Source organism: Emydura macquarii, unplaced genomic scaffold, assembly GCF_026122565.2.
Source record: "Emydura macquarii macquarii isolate MOO-44397 ecotype Brisbane River unplaced genomic scaffold, CSIRO-AGI_Emac_v2 contig_3451, whole genome shotgun sequence".
NCBI lineage: Eukaryota > Metazoa > Chordata > Testudines > Chelidae > Emydura > Emydura macquarii.
Genome location: NW_027133588.1, coordinates 6,832,341 through 6,852,969, shown reverse-complemented (window position 1 = coordinate 6,852,969; position 20,629 = coordinate 6,832,341). Strand labels below are relative to the sequence as shown.

At 42.3% G+C, this 20,629-nt stretch overlaps 1 protein-coding gene across 3 annotated transcripts in view; it reads right to left on the bottom strand.

The window, feature by feature from the left end:
- The window catches only part of OTUD7A (OTU deubiquitinase 7A), a 227,277-nt gene that overhangs the window by 121,658 nt on the left and 84,990 nt on the right, over window positions 1-20,629 (bottom strand). For all 3 annotated transcript variants that reach the window (XR_010917407.1, XM_067534772.1, XM_067534773.1), the window contains exon 3: window positions 8,523-8,659. The gene's annotated coding sequence lies outside the window, so the exon portion shown is untranslated. The remainder of the gene's footprint in view (window positions 1-8,522; window positions 8,660-20,629) is intronic.

Below are 20,629 nucleotides of genomic sequence, written 5' to 3'. Positions count from 1 at the left end.
AACTCCCTGACGCTAAATATCAACACACTTTAATATTTTATTGTTCTCCTCACTGCACCAAACTGCTCTTTCACTGTTGACGATTTCTTTTAGGCTTCATATACATCCATGGAAGTTTCATACTAGCAAAACCTTTATGCACAAACCTTTGGGTATCTAAGGTAAATCTATTCTTATTATATTGGAGCAAGAGCCAAATCCTGTTAGTGAAATTTAGAGCTGACGTGGGTGTGTCATAAACTCAAGTACAGACTGACAATTCATATGCATACAATTCATTGGGTTGCAGAACTAATGAGAATGCCAGGTTACAGGACATTGCACACTTTTTTCCAATTAAGCCCATAGAATTGCACAATGCCAACAGATGCAGTTAGTAAGTCATCAATGTGTGTGCATTCCTGTCCTGATGATTTTATTTTAGGACTGTAAAATAATGTAAAAAGCAGAAATGGCTCTAACAGTTCTTCTCCTCACACTCCCCCCAAAATCCTATGGTTTATAACATATGCCCTAGGAAATCCTAATACATAGGCAAGAATCATTAAATGAGTATCTTCTAGTATTCCAAACTTTCAAGAAATGAAAACAATCAAGGGAAATACAGCTTGAACAGTCTCTTACCTGAAATCCCCAGTCCTTTGCCTGAAATAATTTACACCAGACTTTCAATCATGAAACTGAGATTATAAAACAATGCTGTTTAAAACAAAGGCAAATTTAATCTCACATTTAAAGCTACTGCACCATTAGTTCCCCTGTATCTCTCAACCCACAGATTTGAACTTTAGCAAACAGAGATATGCCTGAAAACCATCTCTCAACTATCACATTACGGCTGGTGACTTTTCAGAGTAAAAGCCCACTCTGTCCCGGTTGGAACAGTAAGAGAAGGGAAAACTTACATGTGTATGGTACCTTTCACTCCTTTCCCTCCAAACTTTTACTACTGCCACACAAAGATACCATACTTTTCTCAGTCTCCTTGAATTCACGATGTCATGTTCAAGTAGCAGCCAGCAACCCGCCTCAGAAAACAAATTGTGCTTGCTGATAACAATATTTAACCACAAAGATATTCTGTTAAGGATTTCAAACTCAGTGGGTGGGATTTTTAAGATGTGACTAATCAAACACCATTTTGTAGATTTAGCCAATCAGTAATCATCAAATTACTATAGCAAACACGCTCAATAACTAAGAATCCTTATTTACGTTTTAGAACTATAAATGATAGCCCTTTGACACACAGGGTTTGCCATTCACTGTTGTGGTGCCTACTTGTGGCTCATATGAGGATTAGCTCTCAACCAGTCTGATGCCCCCTCTTCTAGTTGCTCAACCCATGTCTCTCTCTCACTCTCTGGACTCAATTGCTCCCTCTTTGTGGCTTGGCCCTCCACCTTGGTCACTATCGTTTTCCCCTTCCAGGGTAACAAAGTGTTGCCGAATGAACTGTCTCAGGCAGTCCTCTCCTCCATCGCCCAGACTGTGCCACGTCCCTAGTCGCTGATAGGGGAACCTGGACCCACTCATTACTCCAGGTTCCAGCCTAGGGATCCTGTGACTAGCAACCAGGTCTACGCAATCCCAGACCCTGTTGTTGTTTCCCTGGCCTACTTCTTACCTTCCTTCTCTTGCACTGGCCCACCTCTGGGTTATCACTGGAGCTTCCTGTGTTGGCTCTCCTGGGTTCTTGTTTGAGTCTGTATTCCCAGGCAGGATCCCAGGATTTACTCCTCCGTAGGACTCCTGCTTGACTCTTGCCACCTCCCCTCTGCTCTAGGGAGTGACTACAGAGTTCCTTCCTGAAGCCCCCCTCTGACCACCGACATCTTCTCTTTATGCCTGTCCCAGCTCCTCCCCCAGCTGGGTTTCATCAGCTCTGACCTTACTCCAGGTGCAGCCTGTCACAGGGTTAACTGGTCCTTTATACCTTGCTGGGCCTTGCGTGGAGTATCCACTCCACACACCTTCCTAACCTTGATTTCCAGGTGTCTATGTGAAGGAACGCACATAAATACTACAGACACATTCTTTAGTTGTGTTGCGAACATGAAAAAAATCTTAACAAAACAAAACAGATGAGTACTGGTTAAATTAGGACTATTTCTCTCAACTCTCTATTTTCACAAAAACAACATTTGGAAAGGTAGATTATGCCAGACTTCTATTTTTTTAAAAACAGCTTTTCAATAATGGATGCTGGGAGAGATCGCAGAAAACGTGATTGCTGTTTTAGTCTAGCTAGATTTGATGGTTTATTTATTTATTTTAAACACCACTGTTACAATCGGAGCAGCCACATTTTTGTCTGCAGAGAAAGCATACCAGATTCCTTTCTGAAAACTCTTCAGCCAAAAAGGAGGGATGGTCCAGGGCTTATGGCACCAGCCTTGCCCGTGGAAGACCCAGGTTCAATCCTTTGCTCTGACACACTTGCTGTGTCACCTAGGGCAAGTCACTTAGTTAGGCCTCTCGGGCGCTGTGACTATTCCTTTTTTTTTTTTCTCTCACTAGTTGTGTCTCATTGCTACCTTGTGTTCTTGCTGTCTGATTGTTGTACCATCCGCTGTCTCTAGTCTTATACTTAGACTGCGCACTCCTTGAGGAAAGGACTGTCTTTGTTATGTACTTGTATAGCGCCTGCTGGGGCCCTGGGCTAGAAATAGGGCTGTAGGTGCTACCACGATACAAATAAACAGTATATAGATAAATAAATAAATAACAACCTCTCTGAACCTCAACTTCCCATCCGTAAAATGGAGATAGTAGTTCCCTGCCTTGCAGAAGTGTTGGGAGAATTAATACCTGGCCACAACTGAACATTACGCCAATGTTTAATATAACTGGAAAAGCTGAATGAAGCAGGGATTTTTGAAGTATGGGGTTTCTACATGCTCAACATATGTGTGTGTCAACATTTCCAAAGTACCGTAAAAACAAATGAGCTAAAATTTTTGGGCCAGATTTTTCAGTGGGTCTCCTTAAATTTGCAAGTGTACTATTCTGCACACAATTTAATCTGTGTGCAGGTCAACGTTTGCTCCTGCAAAACAAATATATTTGCATTTTTATGTATTAAATTAATATGTTTATTGGCATTTTCCCTATGTGGACTTTATTTTGCAACTGATAAACACACAACAGAACTGCCTACTGAACAGAATTGAATTAACAGGACTGATGACTTTAGGCAACAAGGACCTGCTCCATCTCTTGTTACACTAAACACAACTTTGGTGGCAAGTCATTGATGTATAGATTGAACAATGACATCTGCTGTGGGCTTGAGACTCTGACTTTCTCTGAGCTGGAGAAGACCCTGAATGACAACTCTGCAAAGCTGGCTGACTACTGTAAGACATGGCGCTTTCAGCCTAGCACCAGCAAGACAGTCTCCAGCACATTCCACCTCCACCATGTCAATGCTAAGAGGGAACTAAACAGTATAATGAATGGCCAGCGGCTGAAGCATGAAGCATACCCAGTTTGCTTAGGCATGACCCTCCACCAAACACTGACGTACAAAAGCCAACTGAGCAAGACCGCAGTGAAGGTCAAGACATGCAACAGCCTTTTCAGCAAACTGGCAGGTTCTTTATGGGAAGCAGATGCTTCAATCCTCAGGAACTCAAACCTTGCAATCTTGTATTCAGCAGGAGAGTACTGTGTGCCAATATGGAGTCGGTTGGTACACACTAAACTTGTTGAAATGCAACTCAGCTCAATAATGCATGTCATCACAGGAACTCTCCGACTGATTCATCTTCCATGGCTTCCAGTTCTGAGCCTCATTATTCTCCCTTACATCAGGAGGGAGATTGCAGCTGGCAAGCTGCTTGAGAAGGTATGTGCCAACCCAAGCCTGCCCTTGTTCAATGATCTTTTTAGCCTACCAACTACACATCTTTCATCGTGGCACCCAGTGTGGTCAAGGCTGCCATGCCAAGACATAACAACAGAAAGTCCCTGTGGCCAGGAAGACTGGTGCTTAACATCAACCACCAATCAGTTCCTCATCACAGACCTTACTGCCCGCCCACCCGGCTTCAACCTGCCATGTCATCAGTGGGCCCTTCTTAACTGATTCCAGAGCGAGCCAGGCCTCCATGCGGCCAACCAGCCCCGTTGGGATCTTTGAGGCAATCCAAACTGCAGCTGCAGTGCAGATCAAACAATGATACACACGGTCGAGGGGTGCCTGCTAACCAAATTCAGCGATGGGCTCCAAGCGCTCCATTTGGCCACTCAGAATGTTATTGCTTGGGTCGGCAAATATGCAAATTCTAAATAAAATAAATTTTAAAGAAAATTAGATCAGGACCCTAATGAAAGTGTTCCTCAGAATGATGAGCAGCAAAAAAGAACTCTCTCTGTCCTCATAGGAAGACTATTATGCTTTAGAAGGGGATCACCCAGTCTTTCCTTCCTCTAAAGGCATCCATCCCCATTACTTTTGCAATGATTTCAGGCTCTCTATAGATGTTATATCTTCAGACTTCTACAAAGGCTTTCTGGGACTAACCCAGCCCACAGGACATTTAATTTCTCTTGACCAGGACAGTCCTCACATGACTGCACAAGAAGCAACTTTTTTCAGACACTGAATAAAGCTGCTTAGCAAACACTATACCAGAAAGAACAGGTCTGCACAGATCAGTCAGACTGGTCTTGATATTATGCTTAGAGTGGATATTTACATAAGGATTCCTGTAATATATACTCTAAAGGTACACTGCAAAGGTTTATATATTTAAAAAAATATGTCCTTGATTTATTTTCTATAGTAATTGGCTTCTCAATTATTGCATTAGAATTAGATTAGTAGTGACTTCACCAGATTCCCACCCTTAATCTAAACAGAGTCTGATATTGAAACAGCCTCTTGTTTTATCTTCCGAGAAAATAAATACTAAGTGCAAATTCTATCTTTGGATACCCAAGTATGACTCACAGAATGCAATGTATTTTAAGTACATGTGTCAGGGAACAATAGAGCCTATGGCCTAGATATTGAAAGTTGCTCTGCATGGATGGACCCGGAGTACACATGAAACTCCACTGAACTCACCGGGACTCCATGAATGGAAGCTGCATGGACAGATGCTGCAGTTTGATATTACTCTACATTTCGTAATGACAAACAAAATCATTCACAAAGTCATTTGTTCAGCTCTATGCAGAAGAGAACCGCTTATATTTACAGTGTTCCATACTGTACTCCATGTGGAAAGGCAGGGGAAAAAAGGCAGTGGAAAAAAAAGGGGCCAAATTCAGGCCATAAACACATTTATAAGAACTGCTGTTACAGGTTAATGTGGGTTCATGCAGACTGTCTACGGCCCCATGCTATGCTCTCTCAGCGGATTACTTCAGCCAGGGATAGCAATCATCTGTGTGAGACACGGGGTGGAGTGGTCAGAGGGTATGTTCACTGATCAAGCCTCAGATCTTAAGCCTGCAAAGCACTTACACACAGCGTTAAAATATCACTTTATTAGGCCTGAGGGGATAGGGTGGTCACAGAGGGTCCAGGTTTGTCAGGTAGCTGCCCTCCATGTGGGGATGGGGAGTTCGGGAGCCACTCCTGGTCCCTCCTCACCCTGAGTTCCCGCTCCATTTCCCGTGGGAGTGGTATTCTTCACCCCTAGCCTGGCTCCTATCTCAGGGCTCTCAGCATTGTGGGTCTCCTTGGGCTGGCATGATGCCGGCTGGGGCAGTGATGGTGGGACCTGGGCCCGGCTGGGGCAGGTGAGTTGCTCCCCCACTATCAATGGCAGATTTGGTCCAGCTGCCCCTCTGTCGTGAGGGAGGGGTGACTGAGCCAAACCGGAGTGGCACTGTGACCCAGGTGCCAGGTCGAACTGCTACTCACTCACATTTGTCCAGCTGTGCCTCTGTCATGATGGAGGGGCAGCCAGGCCAAACCGGAGACGGGGGCCCCGTGGAAGCGCATCAAATGCACAGTGGGTAATTTGGGCCTGATTTCTGTACATGCAGCTGTCCCCCTGAAGCCACACTAAAGCTGTCCCTGACCTTTCTGTATAAAAGCAACAGATTTCTCTAGATCCAAAACTCAGATCTACTGGGGAAAAAAAAAAAAAAAAAACTAACAAATTTAGTAAGTTAAAAAAATAGCTTCAGCCAAAGACAGTTACTAGTTGCTAAGAAGCTCTTACAACTGATAGAGGATCAGATATCCTGAACCAAAAGGAGAGAGATGCTGAAGAACCTTCAGCCAACATATATAAAAACCTCTGAAAACAGGAAACTAGCCAAGAGAGTGCCATTATCAAAGAAAAGAGCAAAGAACCGAACAAAAAATGTAGTCCAATTATTTTAACTTCAGCTGTAGAGAAAGTATCTATTTTAAGAGATCAACTGGGGAGCATTTATTAAAATAGTTTGGGTTTCTGAAGTACTGTTGGTTTTAATCACCTATTATTTTCTAACTCGTTTGAGTTCTTTGAGGCTAAAACTACCAAGAGAGACAAAAGGACTCATCTGAATATCCTTTGGTCAGGAAACTGGTTTGAAAATATTCCACACTAGAGATTAATGACTCAGATGCAAAAAACACAGCATAGGAGGATTGAGGAGATCAAATTGTATTAAAGAGCTAGAGCATGAGAGATACCATCTCACCTAAACTCTCCAGTTGCTTCCTGAAGACTATCTTTAGCAACCTTGAGGGGAGAGCTTAAGGCATTGAGATAAATGAAGAACACCTGAATTTTCTCAAGATTTTCTAAAACATCTACAAACCTTGAAGCACCTTCAAATGAAGCTGTAACAGAGGCGAAGGAATATGGACTCAACGTGATGATTATTATGTATACTATATTTATATAGCATCAACACTTCACATGGAGCTTTACAGAGATTTTGTAACAAAATGGTCCCTACCTAAGGAGGCTTACAGTCTACACCAGACAAACACAGAAAATGAAAACAGACAAACAACAGGGGATAACAGTGCCAGGGTGAACTAAACAAAAGGAAGGCATGGTGTTTCTAGACTGGGATCCTATATGCTCTTCTGTCAACATTTTCAAGTCTGACCTGAAATACCTTACCCTGGTTGTGAGAAAAGACAGCTCGTTAAGGATCTGATCCAAAGCCCATTAAAGCCACCAGGAGTCTGACAACTGGTTTCACAAGGCTTTGGTTAAGGACCGGAATGGCATTAAGGAATTGTACTCAAACCTTGGTGGAAAGTAGAAGCAGAGCAAATAATGCAAATCTTATTGCCAAGAAACTGAATGGAAATCCCCCCGGACCAGCCATCCACACACTAAACCAAATGCTGGTACCAATTAAAAATATTCTCTAGGTGGGTTAATGAGTGGTTGGAAAAGATTTCTATGGCACAAAATAGAAACAAAATGATGTCACTTTTCCCCTCTTTTTCTCCCCTACCCCCACATTCCACAGTCGATTAGAATTTGCTGGATACTACAAGAAACAAACTGAGAATATTAAAACATATTCTTCTTCTATTATCCTCTCCTTTTTGGATGAGGGAGCGATTCTGGCCATAACACTGACCTTGGAAATATACCCATTGCTATGCATCTCTTACGTTCACATGTTGCCAGATCCCTAGATAATTGTACACATGCACCTGAGTTCTGAATTATGGCCTCAGTATGTAGGAAGCTCTGTCGATTGATCATTGCTGGATTTTTAAAGTGTAGTTGCATGTTTTTAAACTTAGATTTAAAGAGATTACGGGTACGTCTACACTATGGAGGCTATATTGTCATAACTAAATCAGCATAGCCCCATTGTGTAGGCACAGCCTACACTGACAGAGGGTTTCTTCTGTTGATGGAGGAACACCACCTCCCTGAATGACATTAGCTACATTGATGAAAGCACTATTCTGTTGATTTAGCTGTGTCTGCACTGGCAGATTATGTTGCCATAGCTACATCAGTCAGGGATGTGTTTTTTCACACTCCTGACCAGTTTAGCTATGCAGATATACATTTCCACAGTATAGACCAAGCCTTACACTTAGATCTAGAGTAAAGACACAAGGAACTGCAGGATGTGCCAGCCACCAGCACAATGAAAGCAGAGATAAAGTGGCCCTACACACAATACAGGAAACAGCAAGTGGTATAGTCTCCACTTCTACATAGTCAATTCTAAAATAAACTGTCGCAGCACCAGGAATCTAAATCTTCATTTATAATGCAGATAATCTAAGTTCATGTTGTTCATTTGCGCAGCTGAACTGCTGATTTACAGTTTGTTGCAGTGAACTTCTAACATGGTGGATAGCCAGGATACATCAAACATTTGTGACATGCCCTGGCACTACACAGTCAGGGAGCAGCACAACTTCGACCTCTGCTTAGAGCTCATTTTTATTTCCTCCAATAGCTTCATTTAAGAACAAACAGCAGCTGCCTAAAGCTAGACGGCTAAAATTAGTGTATGCTTATTCTTGAGCCACAAATAGCTATACAGCCAACTAAAGCCATCTTTAAGCAAGTTGTTCATTGACTTACTTTCAACAGACTTTAAATAAGATTTTCTTGAGGCATGTATCAGATGGGTATTATACTGCTGGTTTTCTGTGAGGAAGATATTCCATGTTTTTTCATAGTAGAAGGTGTGAATAAGTGAAAATACGTCCCTGAGAAATCTGAAAAAGAAGAGATCGTATATTAATCTTACTTCCTACGCACTGTTTGAATGATACCACTTATCAATGCATTGAAAAAAAATCAGTCCTACCCACCATATTGCACTGACATTGATATTGACTGTTACTGCACGTATGCCCAACCCACCAACGATTTTCTGCTTGGCTTGTATGGAGCATACTCACATGGACTGAGCATGCTCAGTAACACTGCTGACGCTGGCTGCCCTCACTCTGCTCTCTCCCCCCTCCCACTGTTAGCAGGCCTGGGTCATCTCTGCTTGTACATAAAGATCAGAGACAGACCTGAATGGTTAATACTGTGTCAAGAACATAGTCCATGTTAACACTTGCAGTGTGGTCCCTTAAAGTGGAATCTTCTGCATGTACAGTTGTTGATAAATACACTTCAGTTACTATATGAAACACAAGGCTTGATTCTCTGCTGCCCTGCACCAAAGGGCATGTCCACATGGCCCCACAGCTCAGACTACAGCGGTGCAAATAGCAATGCGCACAAAAGTGCTGTGTTGTAATTCCCCCATGCGGATGCTGTGGGCATGAACTAAAATGTTGAGAGTTCACCAAACATAGTCATCTTCAAACAGGACTATATTAATGCAAAGTAGGAACTTTTAGTTTACACTTGCAGCATCTACCCAGGGAAGTTATAGTGCAGCTCGTTGGTGCGCACTGCTATTCACATCCATTAGTCCGATCTGCGGGGCAGTAAAGACATGCCCCTTGCGTAGCCCTTTACATCAATGCAAAGTGAATGCAAAGCAGGTTAAAATGCGACCACTTTGACATGGTCATGCTTTTTCCATTGGTATAAATAACTACACATGATAAAGGGCTACAGAGAATCAGCACATTAACATGAATGGATGGAAGCTTAGAGTATTTCTGCAACCAATGAACCCATCGTGCAGCCTGGATGACTGGATAAGGAGGAGGAGAACATGCACATTTATAGCAAGCACAAAAAAAAAACAAACCAAAAACCAGCAGAATAGAGCTTTCAAGGTTCAAACAAGATTCAAAGAACAATCTTAAATGTCCTTAAACTTCATATTGCAGGAGTAAAGGATAGTTTAGTTTCCAGCTTTGGATAAATGTTTGCAGAACGCTGCTTGCATTCAACCCCATGCATGCCTTGCGGTAAGCTCTCTACTGCACACAATAGCTAAGTGACAAAAAGCCTGCATTTACCTGTGAACTATAATAGCAAGGAGTTCACAACTATACACCAAAATAAAGCTGGAAATCTCTTTCCCCCCTTTGTCTCCTATGCTTCTATTTCTGTGAAAACAGATGCTATTTGGTTACTGTATTCAGTTTACAAGATATTAAAAAGAGCACTGGGATTAACTTTTTTCACTTCTAAACCCCTCCAATGTCACTTACAGACTTTTTGGAACACATACAGATAAAAAGTATGGATGAAAGACATGGAATCTGGGATGATTCCTTTCATAACATTTTGAAGGTGCATAATTTAAGTATAGCAACCCCTCTCTGTGTATTTCACTTAAATTACATAAGTAATTGACAGCCTGCGAAGATCTCATTAGGAACATTGAAACCATGTGTCAGACAAATCCAGAGGGACAGCATCCCCATTTGTGAATTATACAGAAAATCTAGCCAAATGTACCATTACAGGTCATTAAACAACTGGATAGCCATGCTAATGACTGAGCAGTGACACATTGCCATATAGAGGATCAGTATTTGAATCCTGTTCTCCGTCCTTCACGGAGGCAGGCTGTAGAAGTCTTTCAAGGTGGCAGGCTGTAGAAGAGAAATGAAGGTCACGTGTCACATTTTATGATAAGACAGAAAGGAAGTTTAGACCAGTAGCAAAGCATGGCCATGCTAGCCCTTTTAAGTGGTCTGAAGGATGTCTGATAACAACTTACAGCCAGGGCTGGATTAAGGCATAAGTATTATAGATTCATGTCTAGAATCCTGGAAGTAAAGTGTTTATATCAGAATCTTAGCTTCCTTTTAAAAAAAGTAAGTTACTAGCTGTCATGGTTACAAAGGAAGGCTTGACTACATGATGGGATGCTGTTCCGGGAAGATGGGACTGCTGAGCAGAGATGGGGTTCACCTCTCCTGGAAGGGGAAGAGTATCTTTGGATACAGACTGGCTAACCTAGTGCGGAGGGCTTTAAAATGAGGTTTGATGAAGGCAGAAGACAAAAGCCCACAGGTAAATCAAAGACATGGATACCCAGGAGAAGGGTCGGAATCTGAAAGAAGCTTGGGCCATTATAGCATAGACAAGGGAGAGACAAGAGGGAACAGAAAGAGGAAATCATATCAGTATCCTAGATGTCTGTACTCTAATGCAATAAGAATAAACAGAAAGAACTAGAAACACTAGTGAGTAAACATAACTATTACATAATTGGCATCACAGAGACTTAGTGGGATAATACACGACTGGAATATTGATATAGATGGGTACAGCTTGCTCAGGAAGGACAGGCAGGGGAAAAAAAGGGAGGAGGTGTTGCCTTGTTTATCAAAGATGTATACACTCGGATTGAGGTTGAAATGGAAATAGGGGAGACGGACTTGTAGAAAATCTCTGGGTATGGATAAAAGGGGTAAAAAACAAGGATGATGCCATCATAGGCATCTACCACAGACCATGTAACCAGGAAGAAGTAGGTGAAGCTTTTTTTAAAACTAACAAAACCATCCAAAGCACAGGTCTTGGTGGTGATGGAGGACTTCAACTACACAGAAATTGGTTGGGAAAATAGTAAGTGAGGGCACAGATTATCCAACAATGTATTGGAATGTATTGGAGACCATTTTTTATTTCAGAAGGTGGAGAAAACTAGTAGGGGAGAGGCTGTGCTGGATTGGATTTTGACAAATAGGGAGGAACTGGTTGAGAATTTGAAAGTGGAAGGCAGCTGGGGTGAACGTGATCATGAAATGACGAGTTCATAATTCCAAAGAATGGTAGGAGGGAAAACAGCAGAAAAAAGATAATGTATTTCAAGGAGATAGACTTTAGCAAACTCAGGGAGTTGGTAGGTAAGATCCCATGGGAAGCATGTCTAAGGGGAAAAACAGTTCAAGAGAGTTAGCAGTTTTTCAAGGAGACATTTATAAGGGCACAAAAGCAAACTATCCCAATGTGCAGAAAAGATAGGAAGTATGGCAAGAGACCACCCTGGCTTACCCAGGAGCTCTTTAATAGTCAAACTCAAAAAAGAGTCCTACAGAAAGTTGAAGTAGTTCAAATTACAAAGGATGAATATAAACAAATAACAGGAGCATGTAGGGACAAAATTAGAAAGGCCAAGGCACAAAACGAGATTAAACTAGCTAAAGAGACATAAAGGATAACAAGAAGACAGTCTACATATACAGTCTACAATATATTAAAAGCAAGAAGATGACCAAGAAAAGGGTAGTTCTGTTACTCAATGAGGGGGAGAGGGGAGACAATAACAGAAAAAATGTGGAAATGGCAGAAATACTAAATGACTTTTTTGTTTCAGTTTTCACCAAAAAGGTTAGTAGCGATTGGACATCTAACATAGTGAAAGCCAGAAAAAAACTAGTAGGATCTGAGGCTAAAATAGGGAAAGAACAAGTTAAAAATTACTTAGACAAGTTAGATGTCTTCAAGTAGCCAGAGTCTGATGAAATATATCCTAGAATACTCAAGGAGCTAACTGAGGAGATATCCGAGACATTAGTGATTATTTTTGGAAACTCATGGAAGATGGGAGAGATTACAGAGAACTGGAAAAAGGCAAATATAGTGCCAATCTATAAAAAGGGATTTTGTTTAGTCTGGAGAAGAGAAGACTGAGGGGGGACATAACAACAGTTTTCACATACATAAAAGGTTGTTACAAGGAGGACAACAAAAATTGTTCTCATTAACCTCTGAGAACAGGTTAACCTCTGAGAACAGACGCAATGGGCTTAAATTGAAACAAGGGTGGTTTAGGTTTGACATTAGGAAAAATTTCTCAACTGCCAGGATAATTAAACATTGGAACAAATTGCCTAGGGAGACTGTGGAATCTCAGTCACTGGAGGTTTTTAAGAAGAGGTTAGATAAACACCTGTCAGGAATGGTCTAGTTATTACATAGCCCTACCTTGAGTTCAGGGGACCGGAATAGAAGATCTCTCAAGGTCCCTTCCAGTACTATACTTATACGATTCTATGACCCAAGTGTAAACAATCTTATGATGTCTGCCTGAGTGTGCAGGCAGCCTGAAACAATAGCTCTCAGAAGTGAACTATCCACTACATTTCAATATGAGGTTAATTCCATGACCCACTGCCCTGGAGGGCCCTTGCAAACACCAGAGGATCAGAGATCTCTGTGTGGCAAGAAAGGAAGAGTGCAGTGGGCCTAGTCTACCTGCCATAGTGGATAATCCCTCACATAAGAACTAGGGAAACTGTCTCGAGAGGACTGAGAAGTACAGAGTCCCTAGTGCCATTCCTAAGGGGAGAGGGGAACCACCTCCATACTAAATGGGGACCACACAGCTTAGGGCCTTAGCCCAAGCCTAGGCTAACTATTTCCCCCAATATAGTAATGTCACTCAGAGATGTGATGTTTTACAACATTTTTATGCTGCCAAAAGCCCCTAACGAAGACAAAGTTATACGAACAAAAAGTGCTTGTGACAGGAGACCTTATTTCGTTTGGGGAACTAGTATGAGATATTCTGGCAAAAACAAACTTTTGCTGATATAATTGTGTCTACACTAGGACCTTTTTCTGGGATAGCATAGCTATACCTCAAACTCTAGTGTAGACATGGACTCATAGTGGTGCTAGGACTGCTTTCAGCTAAAATACGCTGTTGAGAAATTAGCTGCGATACAGGGAAGGAACTTGAATACTCCCATGACAGAAGCCATTGCTATACTATATGCAATGTTGTTGTAGCCGTGTTGGTCCCAGAGAGACAAGGCAGGTGAGGTAATATCTTGCATTGGCCCAACTTCTGTTGGTGGGAGAGACAAGCTGTTTAGCCACACAGAGCTCTTCTTCAGATCTGGGGAACAGAGTGTCACAGCTAAATACACGCTGGAACAGACTGTTTAGCATAAATAGTTACACATTTCAAGGGACCATTCAAGGTGAAGTGACCTGTTAACACTGCTCCAGTCATGGGAGGGGAAGGGGGAGAGGAAGCCGCTGTGGGGCGGTGCTAGTGAGTTAACAGATTGTTGTAATAAGCCATAAATCCAGTGCCTCTCTTCAGTCCATATTTTTAGTATCCAGCAAAGTTATGGGTTTAAGCTGCCAGGCTTGCTTTTTCTGAAAGTGTTGCGCAGGTTTCCTTGTACAGTGACTGCTCTGCACAAAGTATTCACCAACAGGTGATGGGTTTTCTTTAGTCTTCTATCATTTTCCAGTGTGAGTTCATCTGAGAGTGCAGTGATTATCTGGTTTCACCTGGGTAGTTGCTATTGAGGCATTGAGTGCAGTGGATGAGGTACACCACATGTTGTGATAGGCGTGTGCAGGACCCATGGATCTTGAAAGGTGCGTTGTTGAGGGTGTGCAGCAGTGGAGATGTGTCTGCAAGTTTTGCATCAGTTGTTCTGGCAGGGTCTGGTGCCAGTTTGAGTTGGTGTGTCCTGGCCTGTGTGGTTATGCTATGCTATGTCAGGCAGAACATCCAGGTTAACTTCCAGGTCAACGGTTTGAATTTGATCCAGGCCAATAGTGACTAAATGTTGTCTGAGTGGTGTTCAGTAGCCTATGAAGATAAGTGAACAGACTCAGTCCAGTTCCAGTCAACAGATGCCCACAGCACAAAAACCCATTATATTACTGAGGAATTTTGTTGTCAATTTGATCAGAGGAGACAAGAAATTGAATCTTTTACCCTCAGGGGTGGTCTCTGATGGTCTCTGAGGCATGTGGGGCAGTGCAGAGGAGCATATACAATTGACATCAGCATACAAATAAAAAAAGCTCAAATGTTTGTAGTTTCTTTGGGGCGTTCCAGGTTTTGTTTGATGACAGTCACTTTTGTTCAGTCTTATTCAATAATTTAATAACATATGCCCAGAAACAAAGTGCTAAGTACAGGGTGAATTTTTTTTTAAAAAGAAAAATAAGTTAGTGTCCTAGTTATCTGTAATTTATTTTTCCTTTTAATGTCTTGTTTCTTCAGATTGCAACTTCTTTTCAGAGCTCTGTTTATATACCATTAACAAATAATACAGTTAGCCGAACTTTTCCATGAAATGGCTTTCATTTCTAAAAATATCCATGGCTGTTTATGAAAACACAAAAGGAATACAATATGCCACAAGAAGCAAAAAGAGCCTCTCTCATTTTAAAATTCAGTCAGATCAATTCAGCAACATCCCTTTTATCTTCACTCGGTACAAATCAGCGGTAGCCACCTAGGTAGTCACAAAATTTGAGAATGCATTTGCTTTTATAATTTTTAATTTAACTGGGAAAAATGTAAAAATAAGTGGGCTAATTAACAGGAAGCTCTGGTTTAAAGACCGCAGAGAGGTTGGTTGATGGGGGAACATGCAGCTGCATTATTTATAATGAAGAAATTGTGCAGAAGCTAAATGTGAAAGTTGACACTGATTTTTCAGAGATGCTAAACATTCCCGACTTGCTTCAATGGGACTTGTGGATGCTCAGCACCTCTGAGAAGTAGACCATTAGCTCTATTTGCCATTTTTGTCATCATCTATTGTTATGTGCCATAAAAAGCTAGGCACGGATGGAGTTAAATATTAGTGTGTGAAACAGGAAATTCTGACAGTCAGAAAGGGAATGGAATTGCTATTGATTGAAAAATCAGCTTGGGGCAAAGGGGGAGGGGAGCAAAATAAAAACATACACTGCCACGTGGAGGAGTAACATCTAGGAATAGCTAAGGACAGAGCTAATGGCACTGACTTGCTACAGTATGTACAACTATGAAAAGACAATAAAGTGGACAGAACTGCAAGGAGGACCATAGCCTCCAAACCACAAACAGCGCATCTCAGACTACTGACGATTTAAAACAGGAAAGAGTACAGAGGGATACAGCTCTCTTTTGGGGCCATATTCAGTAATGCTGATGGCAACATAATTCTAAGGAACTGGGAAAGGCTCTATAGGATTAACTGCGAGCTGCAGCACATTTAAAAAGAATGAAGTGAAAGAACTGTTCGCTGTAGCTGGGAACAGGAGTCCGCTGCAGAAATCGTTATGCAGTATTTCTCCTCTTTGCACATCAAAAGCATCTGGGTTTTAAGAATAGCAGCATTTTTTGTTTGTTGGTTTGAAAATAAAAGAGCCTAGAACCGCATGCAGATTGAGAAAAAAATCAGTCCTAAAACACAGGCCAACAATGTGGGAAGGAGAATGTCATTTTTTTATGCTAGCTATCAAGTCTTTCAAATAGGTCCTTCTGACAGTCAGGGGCAGAAGAAAGGGAGTGTCACTGTTCCAGTAAATACATACAAAATCTAGATGGCAAAGTTCTCTTGAAAGGAAAAGCATAATTTAAACTCACTGATCTTCAACTGTTTTTGTTGTTTAAGGATGTTGAGAGCTTTCCTTGCCTGTGTGGATTATCGTTACAGTATGAAGAGCTACTGTGCATATGTAAGCAAGGCCAGAAGCTGGGTTTGTTTTCCTTCTACCATATATACAAAGGAGAATCTAATAAGCTGAAATATTTTCTATTTTAACGGCCCTATCCAGACGAAAGGAACCTACCTCAGCTACGGGTGTGTGGAAGCTCCATAAATATGGAGGCTATTTGGTAATAGCTGCTAAGTTTTTTGGAAGATGTACATGGCCTTTTCAGAGATTGCAGGTGCCCATGTAATTATCAATTTTAAAGGAGCCATGGCACCAAGTTATTGCGTTCTTCCTGATGGGCAGCTCTGCTCACTGGCCAAGGAGAGAAGGAGGGAGAGAATCCTGTCTAAAAACTCCTCCCCTCACTCACGAGACTAAAAGGTGATGAGGGGGTAATGTCGGGCCCCCAGGATTCTGATACCATAGAATTGCATGTGATATAAATACTTAGGTAAGACAGAAAGGTGACAGAAGAAATCTTGCAACCCAACAGTGACTTGAGCTGGGGAACAGAACAACAGTGGATTGGAGACATATCATCATCATAGCAAATCCAAAAGGGGGGTAGCCTCCTTGCAGATTGAGCACCACCATATTGAGTTTACCTCTACCAATGGTGAACTTATTGTGCTGCCAAAACTTTTGGTGACTATGTGATATCCAGCCATCTATAGCATTTCTTGGTAAACACACTTCATAATCCAACCAATGAATAGAAGAGAGAAGCCCTCAGCAAAAAGGAAGGGACAGAAGCCAACCCTCTTCCTACATGGAACCATCTTTCTACATTAACTGCAATAAAGTAACTGAAGTGCTGTTTACAACGGAGGTGGAATGAATGGATGGACTAAGTGCAGGAGGATCATTTCTGGGAACTCTCATCTCCTCATCTAGGTCTGCAACATGTTATCAAAGACCCACTGTAGTTCTGTTTTGCCTTTCATACCGGGCCCTCCTTCCAGCTGAGTAGGCTAACATACCACAGAGTCAACTAACTCATGCAGTATTTCATCAACCTCCCTTTTATTTACAAACCTTCTAGAAACAAGCCTTCTAGAAACAGCTTTTGCTGAATCATCTTGTTGTACAGTTTGCTGAACCAGCCATCTCAGAAGCAGTACTTTCTATTTAGTGACAGACAGAAAGGATTAATTTCTTTATGGCTCCTCTCCCTACACAGAATGTGACATGCAGAAAGACAGACTATCTGTGGCAGTCTTATAAGATAGGTGATATGAGGGGGTGAGGAGTGGAAGTGTACAGAATTGAACTTTTCCCTATTTACAGTATTCTGATGGGACTATCAGCACTGGACTGACTATTGAACAGAGGGAACGTGGGGCTGTTAGAAGAAAGGAATGTGGCTGTTATATCATGACCCAGTCAACAGCTTTAACATGTTATTCCTTCCACTTCTCTCCCTTCCCCCCATGATATACTTTAATTCTAATCTATCTATGAGTAATCAAGCATTTGTGTAAAATACGCAGATGGACCTGGGCATATGCCAAAATACTCAAAAATCTAACTCTGAGTCAGGTAGAATATTACTATTTTATAGGTATATAGTAAATATGGGAGATTTTATTAAAACCTCCACATTCATTTTCTGGATATGAACTTTTTTTTTTTTTTTAAATGAAGTCCATTCTTAAGGAACCTTTATACAAGGTGCAGGCCAAGTTCTCAGACAACGGCAAGCCAGACTGATTTTAACCGTTTTTCTCCGTTAATATAACTGGTTACCCAGTGTGCATGTGTAAACCCACATTCATTTGGATGAACTGGATTGTTGGGCCCCAAGACTGTGGACTTTAAGGGGCCAGTCAACTGAGTGTGCAAAAATGTGCAAACAACATCAGAGAGCAAGTCTGAAATTTTGGCTGCATATTTAAGTGACAGATCTCTGCTAAAACGTACTCAAACACACGCACTCACCGGGTTACACTGCATTTGCTCGTTACTCATCACAGACAACATGACGCACCTGAATAATGCTTTTTGTCTTCAAAGCATGACACAGTCTGAGGGCGTCCAGCAGGAGCTACTGAGGGTGGGAAGCCCTTTGATGTTACTCTTGGGCTCTGCTGCAAACTGCTGCTGCCATAACAAGGGATGGGGAGAACCTACTAAGGCCTACAAAGATAAATAGTGCCTGCCCCACTCCCTGTTCCCTGCCAGGAGCCAGGGGAAGCTGTCCGGGGCTTCTCACCCCCAGGGAACAGGGACCAGCTGCCCCAGCTTCTCAGCTCCCCCACCCTGGCCCACTTCCTGCTGGGAGCCAGGCAGCCTTGTCAATTTCATGACTCAGCCCAGGCTTCTCCCCGCCTCATCCCCTGCTGGGAGTTGGGGGAAGCTACCCAGGGCTTCCAGAGTGGGGTCCAGCTGCTCAGCTGTCCAGGGCAGCACGGAGCAGCTGGGCTCTAGCTGACCAGCTTTCTTCTCAATTTGGAGCTGTGAAATTGCCAATAATGACAGCCAACAGCTGAGGTAAGTAACGCGGTGTCTACACTGACACTGTATCGTCCTAACTACACCGACATAAGCCCTACACCTCTTGTTCAGGTGGTCTTATGATGTTGGGAAGCGGGTGAGAGGAGCATTTCAGTGTGTACACCTCCACTGTTTGGTCAACAAAAGCTGACTTTCGTATCAGAGGGAGCAGATTCTGGCCCAGGGAGTGAATGGAGATAGAAGAGGAACACCTTGCTATGCTTTCTTCACATGGAAAGGTCAGGCAAAGCCAGCAGTGTATGGCTGGTGGAGCAACTGGTTCATATAAAACAGAATCCTTAAAAACACAGTGCTACTCGGATAAGGAATTGTGGAAATGGCATGATTTTCAGGTGGTCGGCAGTTTCTGAAAGTCAGACCCCTTTAAGAAGTCCCAAGCTTATAAAAAAACGGAGGCATTCAAAACCACTAGTTGCTTTTCAGCATACTGGCCAATGTGTTCTTTTCTGTTCGCACATTACCACGTGAGACTCGGGCACCGAGGATATTATAGACGTAGTTAAAGTGCAGTTGTGGCTGCACCATCTCTTTACTTTTAAACTGCACAAACATAACCATTGGCTCCCACTTCTCAAGTGCATCAAGCATAAGCTGCTTGTATTCACTTTTAGAAGGCCCTTTTATAGTTAATCCCCACCCTACCTATCATTCGTTATCAAGCTGTTGACACTCGCCTCTGATTGCCATGATGACAAACTCCACTGTCCACTTGTTAACCTTGTCATACAAAACACCTCTGGGCTTTCTCCCTCACAGCTGGAAGGTGCTCCTTGTAAAAGTCCACAAAGCTACCTCATTATCCTCCTTCAAATCCCTCCTCAAAACTCTCCTCTGCCATGATGGCTACAAAAAAACTTGACAATGATGAGGCTGCTAGGACCAATGCCTACCAGGACAACCAATACTGTCTTGTGGTTTATTTGTATCCCCCATGTGTTGTCTCGTGTCTTCTACTTAAACTGTCAGCTCCTTGGGGCAAGGATTGTCGTTTTTATTTTGTGTTTGTGCAGTGCCTAGCACAACGGGATCCTTGTCCATGACTAAGGCTTTTGGGCACTGTGATAATACAAATAATAATAGAGACCCAAACATGAAACATCACAATGACCTTTTCACAGCCTCTTTTCAGAACAAAACCACACTCTCAACAGGAACGTACCAATACAATTTTTAAACATTGGATACCCCCATTCATGAAAACAATGGTATGTGACTATTGATGGGTAAGGTGCAAATACTATATCCCTTGCATGACATGCAGATTACAGTATATAGCCATTATTTTTGCCACAGAGTCTACCCCGACTCTCCATTATTAGGCAGTGAGGTCTAGTGGACAGGGCACTGGACCGAGATTTAGCAGTTCAATTCCTGTTTCTACTGGCCTGATGGATGACCTTGGGCACGACCCTTCTCCTCTCTGTTTCTCAGTTTCCCCATCTATAAAATGGGGATACTGACCCCCTTTAAAGGACTTTGAGATCTAAAGATGGAAAGCACTACATAACACAGGGGTGCTGGAACAATTTGTATAGTGGGGGTGCTGAGAGCCAGTGAATCAAACTGTAAACCCTGTATATGATGGAAACCACTTCAAGCCAAGGGAAGTGGCAGTACCTCTGCGCCCCTAGTTCCAGCACTTATGTCCAATGTTATATTTATTATATCAGGGGGTAAATAGAAACCAATCATCTACTGTATTAAACATATCTGAGAAAGCTGGGAAATAACTCATTTATCTTCCAAGCAGTTGGAAGGGTTTTTGCAGCGTTGATCCCAGCTAGCTGGCTGACAGCAGGTGGGGTAGGGCAGGGAGATTTGTTTAAGTTTATATGTCATTTTCT